The sequence below is a fragment of the Nannospalax galili genome, unplaced genomic scaffold, assembly GCF_000622305.1.
Source record: "Nannospalax galili isolate Female #2095 unplaced genomic scaffold, S.galili_v1.0 scaffold83, whole genome shotgun sequence".
Lineage (NCBI taxonomy): Eukaryota > Metazoa > Chordata > Mammalia > Rodentia > Spalacidae > Nannospalax > Nannospalax galili.
This window is the reverse complement of record NW_008352659.1, coordinates 6360939-6373701: the sequence shown is the minus strand read 5'-3', so window position 1 is coordinate 6373701 and position 12763 is coordinate 6360939.

Below are 12763 nucleotides of genomic sequence, written 5' to 3'. Positions count from 1 at the left end.
TAATTTTTTAAAAAAGATGTTTATTTCTCCTAATTGTTTTTAAATTTTTTTTTTTTTTTTTTTAATGTGTATAAGTATTTTGCCTGCATGTATGTAGGTGCACCACATGTGTTCCGTGCCCAAAGAGACCAGAAGAGGGTGTCGGTTGGGTGCTGGGAACTGAACCTAGGTCCTCTGCAAGAGCAGTCAGTGCTCTTAACTGCCAAGCCATCCCTCCAGGCCCAGATGTCCTGTTCTTTTTTTTTTTTTTTTTTTTTTTTTTTTTATTTCAGACAGCATCTCCCTGTAGCCCCAGCTGGCCTGGAATTCACCATGTATGTAGACCAGGATGGTCATGAACTCACAGAGATCCACCTGCCTCTGCCTCCCCAGTGCTGGGGTTAAAGGGATGCACTACCACACCCAGCCCTATGTCCTGTTCTTGACTCCACAAGTACTAAACATCTCTTCAGCTTTTCATCCGTTGACTGGAATTGGCCACATATTTCTGACCTGATTAATGGAAAGGAAGGCTTTGACACATGAGGGAAGGAAACACAGGTAATAATTGGGGAATACTACATCTTGCCGCCACAATGACAGATACTATAGACTACCAATAACCTGGACTTGGAGTTGTTATTTCAAGTCATCAGTGTTGATTCAGGAAACAAATTCTAGGAATTATTACAGACCCTTTACTCAGGGTAATCACTGCATATGTGGCATTAGAATTGAAAGGAAACGATCGCAGTCCTAATTTTGTAGATTCTCCAAGTCCTAACAGCTACTAAAGAGAGGCAAATTCCAGAAGAGGACAGCTGGAATGACTGGGAGAAGACAGGAGCTAGCTGAGATGGGAGAGGGTTGCATTATACATTAGTAGAAAAGAAACCCATATATATATGAGACAGGGTTTTGCTGTGTAGCCCTAGTTGGCCTCAAACTTAAATGGATTCTCCTGCTTCTGCCTCCCAAGTGCTGGTGTTACAGGCATGTGTCACTGTGTTGACCTTGTATTTATTTATAATATGAATAGAACACAACCAATGATCAGATGCTAACTTGGGTATTTAAAGCCACTGGGTAATATACATAACTTAGAAAAAGTTGTTTTAGATTGGGTAATAGGAGGCGCTACTTTAGTGGTTAGTGATAGGTAGAGAATGGGCGGGAGCGAGCAGCGCAGATGGAGGAGGCACGGAGGCTCAGATGGAATTCTCAGTGGACACAGATCTATTTCACACGGGGCACCTTTCCCTCAGGAAGGGAAAGATGTCCACGAAGGGAAAGATGGAAGGGAAGGGAAGGGAAGGGAGAAGGGGGAAGGGCGAAGGGGAAAGGGGGAAGGGGGAAGGGAGTCAGGGAAAGATGTCCAGGAAAGATGTCCACGGGTTGTGAGCTGGGACTTTACATATGGGGGCTTTAGGGTGTGGAATCAGGGAGGGGGAAGCAGGTAGGATTAGGGTGTGGAATCAGGGAGGGGGAAGCAGGTAGGATTAGGGTGTGGAATCAGGGAGGGGGAAGCAGGTAGGATTAGGGTGTGGAATCAGGGAGGGGGAAGCAGGTAGGATTAGGGTGTGGAATCAGGGAGGGGGAAGCAGGTAGGATTAGGGTGTGGAATCAGGGAGGGGGAAGCAGGTAGGATTAGGGTGTGGAAGTGTCTTCTTTTTCCTCTTAAGAGGAACTCTGCTTATCTTTGGAAGTCAGAGGAAAGGCAGGCTGCTTCTCAGCAGAGTTTGTAGGTCCCTGTTGGGGAGGGGGTGGAGCTGCTATTTGGAACCCTAACAGTTAGAAAATGTATTCATCCAATCTTCATATTTTTAATGAATGCTTATGCTACGTAAGGCTATATAGGATCTTTAAGCTTATGAGGTACATTGTGAAATTTGTGTATTTAAGATAGCCTTTAAAGCCGGGCCTAGTGGAGCATGCCTGTAGTCCCAGCACTTGGGAGGCAGAGGCAGGCGGATCTCTGTGAGTTCAAGGCCAGCCTGGTCTACATAGTGAGTTCCAGGATGGCTGGGGCTACAGGGAGACCCTGCTTCAGAAAGACCAAAAAAAAAAAAAAAAAAAAAAAAGCGTTTAGATAAGCAGGTAACAGATCCTTATTTTGCTAGCCAAGCTGGCTGGTTGTGGTGGCTCACACTTGTAGTACCCGCACTCAGAAAGTTGAGGCAGGACTGATGAGAGTTCAAGGTCAATCTGGATGAGTGCCAGGCCAATTTGTGCTACACAATGAGACTTCATTTCCAGAAAAAAAGATGATCTAAATCCAACCCTTGAAGGATTTTATAATTTTTCTTTTGTGTGTGTGTGTGTGTGTGTGTGTTGCTGGAGCTGTGAAGCTGATGTCCTTCCACAAGCAGTCTCTTGTTTTTAATACCCAAAGAGGTGTCAAGTTGGCCTTCTTTGGGACAGAACTTGAAAGATGAACTTTAGGGCTGGAGAGATGGCTCACCAGTTAAGATCATTGACTTCTCTAGCAGAGGACTGGGTTTGGGTCCTAGTACACACAGGACAGCTAACAAACCATCTGCAACTCCCAGTTTCAGGGGATCCAGTGCCCTCTTCAGGTCTCCACAGGCATTGCACAACATGGGTGCAATACATATATGCAGGCAAAACTCTTACACATGTAAAAATATGTTAATAATAATTATCTTTTGTCTTTTTGAGGCAGGGTCTCCCTGTAGCCCCAGCCGTCCTGGAACTCACTATGTAGACCAGGCTGGCCTTGAACTCACAGAGATCCGCCTGCCTCTGCCTCCCAAGTGCTGGGATTAAAGCTACCATGCCGGACTTATTTTTTATATGTATGAGTGTTTCGTCTGTATGTACCCAATTAGGGTCTCCCTGTAGCCCCAGCTGACCTGGAACTTGCTATGTAGACCAGGCTGGCCTCGAACTCATAGAGCTCCGCCTGCCTCTGCCTCCCGAGTGCTGGGATTAAAGGTGTGTGCTACCACACCCTTAAATAATTGATTTTTTAAAAAAGGAAACAAAGATAAAGTTCTGTGATGAACTTGATAATTTGAAGAATGGGATGTTTGGCTATATTGGGTACCAAGTGGCTAGAAAGTCAAATTTAGACCTGATGTCAGCAATTCTGTTGGGAAAATGGAATATTTCCAGGTTTAAAATGACTAAGATATATGCAAACCATCTGCGGAGGCTGGCCTATTTTTATTCTTTAAATATTCTATTTATTATTTTTATTTTATGTGTATGAGTGTATTGCATGCATGTATGTGAGTGCACCCGTCACACAATGCTGCACAGGTCAGAAGAGGGCTTCAGATTTCCTTGGAACTGGAGTTAAGGACAGTTCGTAGCCACCATGTGGGTGCTGGGAATTGAACTCAGGTCCTCTACAAGAGCAGCCAGTACTCTTAACCGCTAAGCTATCTCTCCAGTCCCAGGAGGCTGGCCTTTAATGCACTCTATAGGTTAGGCTGGCCTCCAACTGGCAGCGATCCTCCTGAGACTACAGGTGTATCCCACCACACTGGCTTTGATATGTATTTACTATTAAATAAGTTGTGTGACTGGAGGTTTGGTTGAATCATTAGAAATGATGCAAAATAAAATAAGTTTTTTGGTGTTTTTTTTATTTTGGAAGGTATTTTTGTAGCCCTGGCTGACCTGGAACTTGCAATGTAGATCAGGCTGGCCTCATACTCACAGAAATCCACCTGCATCTGCTTCCCCAACATGTCCAGATCATCGCTTGCAACCCCCACCCCCCACCTTTTTTTAAAAAAAAAAAAAACAATGAATGTCTCATTCTGTAGCCCAGACTCACCTGGAACTCCTGATCCTCATTCCTTCACCTTCCAAGTGCTGTAATTACAGGCATGTGCCACCATGTCCAGTGTTCTTACTAGAACTCAATAGAACTAGACAAACTGAGTAAGTCAGAGGAGAGAAGATATTTTGAACTGCATATAATTAGCAGTGGATTACATGTAATCAATAAAATATTCATATCTAGAATATATATGCAAAGAACTTGTAAAAATCAATTATTTGGGGCTAGAGAGAGAACTTAGAGGTTAAGAACACTTACTGCTCTTACAGACCTGGCTTTGGTTCCCAGCACCCACATAGGGGCTCACAACCATCTATAATTCCAACTCTAGGGTGCCTCTGGCTTCCACAGGCACTAGGCATGCATGTGGTGCATATGCATACATGCAGGCAAAACTCGTACATATAAAAAATTTTTTTCAAAATTTTTGTTTCTTTTGATGGGTTCTTATACTATAGTACAGGCTCCCCTCTAACTCAAGTTATTTTGTTGCTTCAGCCTCCCCAGTTTTGGGGTTATATGTGTGAGCCCCCAACCTGTCTGAAGAATTTTTTTGATCAAATTTATTCATTTGTTTAGCAAATATTTATCAAGCACTTACCGTATGCCGGGTACTGTGTTAATCTCTGGAGGGTACTGCTGTCCACATGATGCTTACTGCCTCAGAAAATTTGAGTTTTTATAAACATTTATTTTTAATTCATGTATATGTATATGTATGTGTGTGTGTGTGTGTGTGTGTGTGTGTGTGTGTGTTTGTATTTGTGTGTGTACACATGTATGTGGATGCTACCCTTGGAGGCCAGAAGAGGGTATCTGATCCTATGGAGCTGGATTTATAAGTGGTGTTGGGAACTGAATTCTAGTCGTCTGTGAGAGCAGTATGCAGGCACTGTTAACCATTAAGTCATCTCCCCAGGCACCAAGGTTTTTTTTTCTAATTTAGATTTTTTTTAGTGGTACTGGGGATTGAATCTAGGGCCTCATGCATGTTGGGTAAGTACTCCACTGAACTATATTTGGAGCCCTTTTTGTTAATTTTATTATTTTTACTTTTTGTCTTTGAGATAGGCTCTCAAATGTTGCCAGGCAGGTCTTGGACTTTTGATCCTTCTTTCTTAGTCTCCCAAGTAACTGGGATTACATACAGGTTTGTTCCACCAGATCTAGTTGAAAATCATCCTTTTGAAACAAAGTCAGGTTGAGTTTGGTGGCTCACACCTGTAATCTTAGCACTTAGTAGCCCAAAGCAGGCAGATCTCTGTTTGTTTAAGGCCAGCCTGGTCTACACAGTGAGTTCCCAGGCCAGCCAGAGTTACACTGTGAGACCCTGTTTCAGTAACAATAAATAAAATAAAATAAATTAAGAAGACTAGAAAGATAGCACAGCTGTTAAGGATACTTGCTTCTGGGGCTGGAGAGATGGCTCAGCAGTGAAGAGCATTGGCTGCTCTTGCAGAGGACTTGGGTTTACTTCTCAGCACCTATAAAGTAGCTAACAGCCATCTCTAACCTCAGTTCCAGGGAATCTGATGCCCTCTTCTAACCTCCACCGTTATTACATAAGAGTGCACTTACATACATGCAGGCAATACATTCATACACATAAAATAAAAATAATAAATAACATTTTTTTAAAAAGAGCACTTGCTCCTCCTCCAGAGATCAGAGTTCAATTCCCAGTACCCATGTGGGGCAGCTTATAAATACTTGTAACTCCAGCTCCAGGGAATCTAATACTCTTTTGGCCTCCATGGGCACCTGCACACAGGTGCACATACTCACACTCTGACACATACATACATATGCATATAAAAATAAAGAATAGAAAGAATTAAATTAAAAATAATAAATTAAGCTGGGTGTGGTGGTGCACACCTTTAGTCACAGCACAGATGTCTATGAGGTCAAGGCCAGCCTGGTCTACATAGTGAGTTACAGGCCAGCTGGGGCTACAGGAAAACTGTCTCAAAAAGACTCCCCCAAATAATAATAAATTAAAATTTAAAAATTAAAAAATAAAGTCAGTGGCTGACTCAGTTGTTAAAAGTGCTTGCAAGGACAAGGAGGACCTGAGTTCAGTCCCTAGAACTCACATGAAAATGCCAGGCATGGTGGTATACACTTGTAATCCCAGCCCTGGGCAGATAGAGACGGGAGGATGCTGTCCTGGAACTCACTATGTAGAACAGGCTGGCCTCAAACTCACAGAGACCCGGGATCCAAGTACTGGGATTCAAGGTGTGGCCTTTCACATAAACTTTTATTTATTTATTTTTTAATATTTATTTTTACTTAATGTGTATGGGTGTATTGTTTGCATGTAGGTAGGTGTACTCGTGTCATGCAATGCTTGCGGAGGTCAGAAGAGGGCATCGGATTCCCTGGAACTGGAGTTACATATGGTTGTTAGCTGCCATGTGGGTGCTGGGAATAGAACCTGGGTCCTCTGCAAGAGTGGTCAGTGCTTTTAACTGCTGAGCCATCTCTCCAGCCCCTCACATAAACATTTTTAAAAAGCCATGTATGGTGTCATGCACTTGTAATCCTAGTACTGGGAAAATGAGACAAGTAGATCTCAGAATGGAGTGTGCTGGCTAACCCTAGATTATTTGGGGGTACTCCAGGTGTAAGAAACATTAAATATCAGTTTTTTCTGTCAAACACTGTAAAAATTTGGTTAAGGAAAAGGAATTCAAATCTTTTAATCCTCTCTCCCATAAAACTTTTGTTTATCGAAAAGCCTGGTTACATTCTCAGAGCCTCATTGCCTGTGTGAGTCCTTTCCCTTTAGTCCAATCCCTTTCCCCTTCTTTATTTCCTTCCTGCATTTCTTTTAAAACTAGCCAACCATGAAAGACTGTGAGGTCAAACTCCAGCCAATGGGGAAAATGCTGTTAGGGATGAAAACCTATCAAACTGGCCTGGGGGATCCCCATGAGATTGAGCCCAGCCTGGTCCATATAGTGAGTTCCAGGCCAGCTGGGGCTACAGGGAAACACTGTCTCAAAAAGACCAAAACAACCAACCAAAAAAACTCAACCAAACTACCAGATTAGGTGAGCTTGCTCTACGTGAATGATGAAACATACCCTTTGGCAAAAAGCTGCCTTGCTAAGTTACTTTTGTTCTGTCCTTGTGTTCTCTGTGACATCCTTTGACCCCAGATTTTATTTCTAACACAGGTGTGAGGGAGATCAAGTTAAAAAAAAAAGGTAGATGGCACTTGAGGAACGACACCCAAGATTGTCCTCTGGTCTCCACATATGTTCACCTACACACACACACACTACAAACAATAAAATAAAATTCAAAGTCAGTGAGTTGACCAGGACACCACAAAGGGCAATTTAGTGTTCTTTTTCATATTCCTTTGCCACTGACCCCCTGAAGCATTTTCCTTCTGCACTGAAATAGAATTTAGAAAAATACCCAATTTTCATTTAGATGAGTACACTGAATTGTCCATATTAGGTAAGTGCTACTGGTTAGATTGAATTTGACCTCACCAGTAGAAAAGTAGCCCAAACAGCCATCTGTCACTCCAATTCCAGGGGATCCAATGACCTCTTTTGTCTTCCTTGGGCACTGTATGACATGGGTGTACTTACATACAGGCAAAACACTCGCACACATAAAATAAAAATAATAAATAAAATTACTTTTGAAATAAAAAGTAGCCCAGTGATCCTAAATGGACTCTGGTCACCTAGCCAAATTCTAAGAGATGATTTTTCTGGCTTCATTGAAATGAAAAACAAAACAAAACAAGAACAAAGAAAGAGCAAGAGAAAGGAAGAAAGGAAGGAAGGAAGGAAGGAAGGAAGGAAGGAAGGAAGGAAGGAAGGAAGGAAGGAAGGAAGGAAGGGAGGGAGGGGTCTGGGATGTAGATCAGTAGAGTGCCAGCACTCAAATACACTGGAGTGGTGGTACACACCTGTGATCTTTGCAGTCCAAACACTTGGTGATGGAGGCAGGAGGATCAGAAGTTCAAGGTCATCCTTAGCTATTACAGGTGAGTTGGAGGCCAGCCTCAGCTACACAAGACCTTTCTTCAACCTTCTCCCCAAATGTCCTTATTGCCAGGGCCAGTGACACTGGCAGACCTGTAATACCAGCTAGCTACTTGGGAGGCTGAAGCAGCAGGATTCAAGGCCTGCCTAAGCAACTTGGTGAAACAGTGTCTCAAAATAAAATGCAGAATGAGGGTGGAGATTTAGCTCAGTGGTAGAATGCTTGCCTAATATGGAGGAGGCCCTGGGTTCAGTCCTTAATACTGCAACAATAAAAAACAAAAAACCCACAACCTAATCAAATTTAAAGTTGGTGACCATCAATTTGTTCACATTTTTGTTTTGTTTTTGAGGCAGGGTCTTTCCATGGAACTGGCTAGGGAGAAGAGGCTGGCCTCTATCTCAAAGAGGTAGGCCTGTCTTTGCCTCTTGAGTGCTGGGATTAAAGGCATGTGCCACCACACCTGGCTTCCCATTCTTTTTGAAGTTTGCTGGCTTACAATATCCCAAACTGAGACTGGTACATAAGCCTGTGATAATACATTTTCATTCCCATCCAAGGCCAACCTGAAAGTACATAGTTTGACACTATCTTAAGCAAACAAACATTCAAAAATCCTCCCCAAACACAACATCTAGACTATTCATCCCTAATCAGTGTCTTGATAATTAAACTTTTCTTTGGATAGTCTGATGCTAGAAACTGGGAAAACTATTTTATGACTGCTAAGCTAAGCCCCTTTCACCTTTGAATCTCCAAATGAAAACAGGAGCATCCTGAACTCTGCTTGCTTCAGCAACATTTAGCCATTCTGCAATCTCTAGTACCATCCTCTTTTCAGAATCCCACTAGGTGCTGAGACATCTTTTTTGCTTATAGACTCAATACTTTACCATCCTGACTGCAAAGAGTGTTTTGGGGTGAAAAGATGTTAATGGGGGCTGGAAATGTAGTTCAGTTTGGTAGAGTGCATGCCTAGCATGTCCAAAACCCTAGGTTCAATTCCCAACACCAAATAAGCCAGGTGTGGGGGTGCATACCTGTAATCTCAGCACTTGGGAGGTAAGAAGGTTTATTATCCAAGGTCATCCTGGACTACATAGTGAGTTTGAGGCTTGTCTGGGCTTTGTGACACTGTCTCATGAAAAAAAAACAAAAACAAAACTGATGATTAACAGACCCTACCCCCATACTCTAACTTAATTGGCCTCAGGTGAAAGGTGATTTAGGAGATTCTAAATGTGGCCAGGAACAAGAATCGAAGGTATAGATAGTATTTCATTAGATAGCTTCTATAGTAAGAGGGCAGTTGTACATGCAGATTAATAAGCTGGTCTGTGTAGCAGAAAAGTTCATTATGAGAACAAAGTGGGACCACAGAGTTTGGTAAGTGCTTTTTATTCATTTGGCAATGCAATAAATATTAAGTGCCAGGACTAGAATAGGGGATGCTCAGAATCCTGTGAGCTAGCTGTAAAGGCCAGGAAATTCTGACAGGAGGTGGTAGCTCTCGATGGAGTCCTTCAAGGTCTTTGTCAGATAAAGCAGGGAGTGAGGGGGAGGCATGGAGAACAGCGGGAGCTAACCTAAGGAGCCAGGAGAAGAGATAATGGTTTGATATAGTCCTGTATGATCTAAGAGGCAGGCTAAGGAGTTTCAGACTTGGTCCAGAATGTATTTAAAGATTAAAGCTTTTTAGGTGGTTGTGATGGTACCAGTCTATATTCCTGGCACTTGGGAGGCTGAGGCAAGAGAGTTCCTTTGAGTTGGAAGCCATCTTGAGATACATAATTTCAGGCCACCCTGGGCTACAGAGCAAGACCCTGTCTCAGAAATCTAAAGCCAAACAAACAAAGGCATTAAAACTTTTTTTTGGTCTTTTAAAGACAGGGTCTCCCTGTAGCCCCAGCTGGCTTGGAACTCACTATGTAGACCAGGCTGGCCTTCAACTCACAAGAGATTTGCCTGCCTCTGCCTCCAGAGTGCTGGGACTAAAGGTGTGTGCCACCATGCCTGACTTGCATTACTTTTTAAGCAGGGATATACACATGGGGTGTGGGATATTAGAGGTAACTTGGGCTTATTCATATAGAGTTAGAGCTTGCTAAATTAGTGGTTTGACTAATCACCTCATCTGCCTTTGACTAATGAAACCAGACATTATGACCTTGTGGGGAACTAGTTTTCAATCAGCTCTGGGAGAGAATTCCTTTTGGCAGTCGGGAGGTAGGAATGGGCTAAAGTTTTTTAAGTGACTAATTGAATGTAAATAGAATTCACCCATAGGCTGGGCTCTGGACAAATAAGGTTCCCTCACCAGGTTTCCTCCATGTGGATTTGTAAGGGTGTCTGTGAATGTGGTACTTCTTATCTGGGTGTTTGTCTGACTTGCCTCAGAGCAAGTAAACAAGCCCCAAAGATCAAACCCTGTGGTTCCTTTGGGCTTGTTCCCCACCACTCTGTGCTCTTTCATAGCCTTACTCAGGACTCAAGGACACATGGGTTACACCACAGAATCACTCCATTTCTTCTTCTGACTAAGACACTTGTGGAATTCTTTCCAGCAGAGGTAAAAAATTCAGCCTAGGCTAGCAGTTTTCAAATTCAAAGATCGTGAGCTTCAAGAAAAGTCATAAGCTAAATGTGTAGATTTGGGAGCCCATTCCAGAGCTACTGAATCAGAACCTCAGATAGGCCAAGGAAGCTGTCTGGGAAATACTCATTCCCAGATCGTTCTGATTCCAGTCATCTGTAGACTGAACCTAACAGCAGACCTGGCTGTAGGTAGTTTGGGCTGGTGGTGATCTGTAGTGGTAGAGGACAGGTGAGATGAGCTGAGATTTGTAATCTTGCAACCCAGTGTCTTGCAGATTTTGAACCATGTTTGGTTTTCAATTCGAGCTATTACTTAATTGAGCTTTCGTTCAGCAGAGACCCGAGATATCACGGATAAGAAAGGTTTAGGAGTAAGCCTTAAGTGTCTCTGGCTGTGTCTCTGTTATCCTTTCAGTCCCACTTATCTGAAGAGCCAGATTTGTCAAAGGACAAGTCCCTCCAGGGGACTATCACTGAGAGAGCAGATTCCCTTTCCTCACCACACCCGTGACAGAACTTGGTTAAGAACAGAAATTAAAAAAAAAAAAAAAAAATCAAAATGTTGGATAAAGAGATTTTTGTCTTCTGAGTTTGACAGTTCCTGGGGTTACAGGGGCATGATGAGTTTAGGCAAAGAGCAACCTATTTCTCTAAGTGATTGGGGCCAGTCACTCTGAGCAAGTGCTCTACTGATAAGCTAAGTCTTACCCCATAACCCATTCTTTCAAAGGTGTCTGTTTAGTCTAATGCATTAGAAATCCTGTGCACAATGAGCCCAAGGCCCTGGGTTCTATGCCAAGCATTGTAGTATTACTTGAGTGGTAATGAGTGTCAGATCCTCAGGTTTCCCATAATTCACTGGATGGCGCTTACTTAAGGTCTTTGTTGCTTCTTTTAACATTGGGTTTGAATGTACAGACTTGGGGTTTTAAAAACTTGTTTTTAAGACATGGTTCATTTTTACTGCTTGAGATAAAATTCAGTTTGAGGGCTGGGCATAGTGGATCACAGCTATATTCCCAGAACTTGGAAGACTGAAGTAGGATTGCTGTGAGTTTGAGGCCAGACAGGTCTACAGAGTGGGACACTGTCCTGTCTGAAAAAATAAAAGTTACGTCTGAGGGACCCTCATATAATTTACAAAATAAAGTGCCTCTGGGCAAACCATTAGGAAAACAACAAATAAAACAAAGGCTAAAAAGTTTGCCAAGATCCTTAAGTTTGCTTTTTACCTTTTTGGAGAATAAAATTCTTAGCACCTGCATTAAAAAATTTAAAGAGTACAGCTTATAAACGCCTTCTCTGAAATAATCTTAACAAAGTAGTCATGAACTAATGGCTTGTAAAAACTCACCTTGAACAAGTTACTGAAGACATTAAATAAAACAGATAGGGAGAGACTTAGAAAACCCAACCTGCTGTTTGTTTTATAAGTAATATAACTCAAAAGTAGCCAAGGGGATGGCCCTGTTTTTGTTTCTCTGGGCTGAGCCTGTGAATGCCCAGATTTAATCTAAAGAGGTTTGTGTTTTAAAAACTAACAACCAAGCAATAAAACACCTATAAAAGAGGTTTATAAAGGAACTGTGACAGTTTTGAGTGTAGTATTACAACTCTTCTGCACACCTCCCTTTTTTTGTCTTTACCCAGCTCTGTGCCCTTTGTCTTGGCTTCTTCTCACCTTGATGCCAAGAAGCACAGAAGTGGGGAGAAGCGCACACCCCAGGGTAGCCCATCTTCAAGGAGTGTGCATTATGGCCTGTGTGCTGCCTGCAGTGTTGTCCAAGTTACTCTAGCAAAGCACCTCCCTAGTTGTATGGTGGTTTCTGATGGAGAGTTGAAGACTTCCCTGCTGTAGTGTCAGAGACAAGATGTCAATCAAGACAGAGGCTCGGGCTTCCCCAGCCCCAACGACACCCTGCATCACCTCACCAGGGTCCAAGAACACCCTGATCCAGGAGCACAACTTTAGACAACAGGTGGTTTTTGCACACAGGCCACCACGCCTCAAACTTGGTTCTTTCACAGAGGCTACAGGTTCCGAACCCTCCTGGCCCCCAATGGCGTCAGGGAAGGGAAACTTGGTGCTCAAACTCTGGGACTCTTTTCTCAAACCTACCTTTCTAATATTCTGGTCTTCCCTGCCAGCATCGCAGACATCTCTGGGAACGCCAGGGGCATTCTCTCGAGTCCGGAGGGCAAAGCAAGACATGTGGGCAGCTTTAGAGTAGTCTCGCCTGGGCGGTCAGAGGATCCCCCAGCCTCCCTGGTACGGGCCTCAGGAACTCCGGGGGCCCAGGGAAAGGCTGGAAAGCCGAACTTCGCCATCGGCCTTCGTTACAGCGCTGGCTAGAAGGGGGGGGG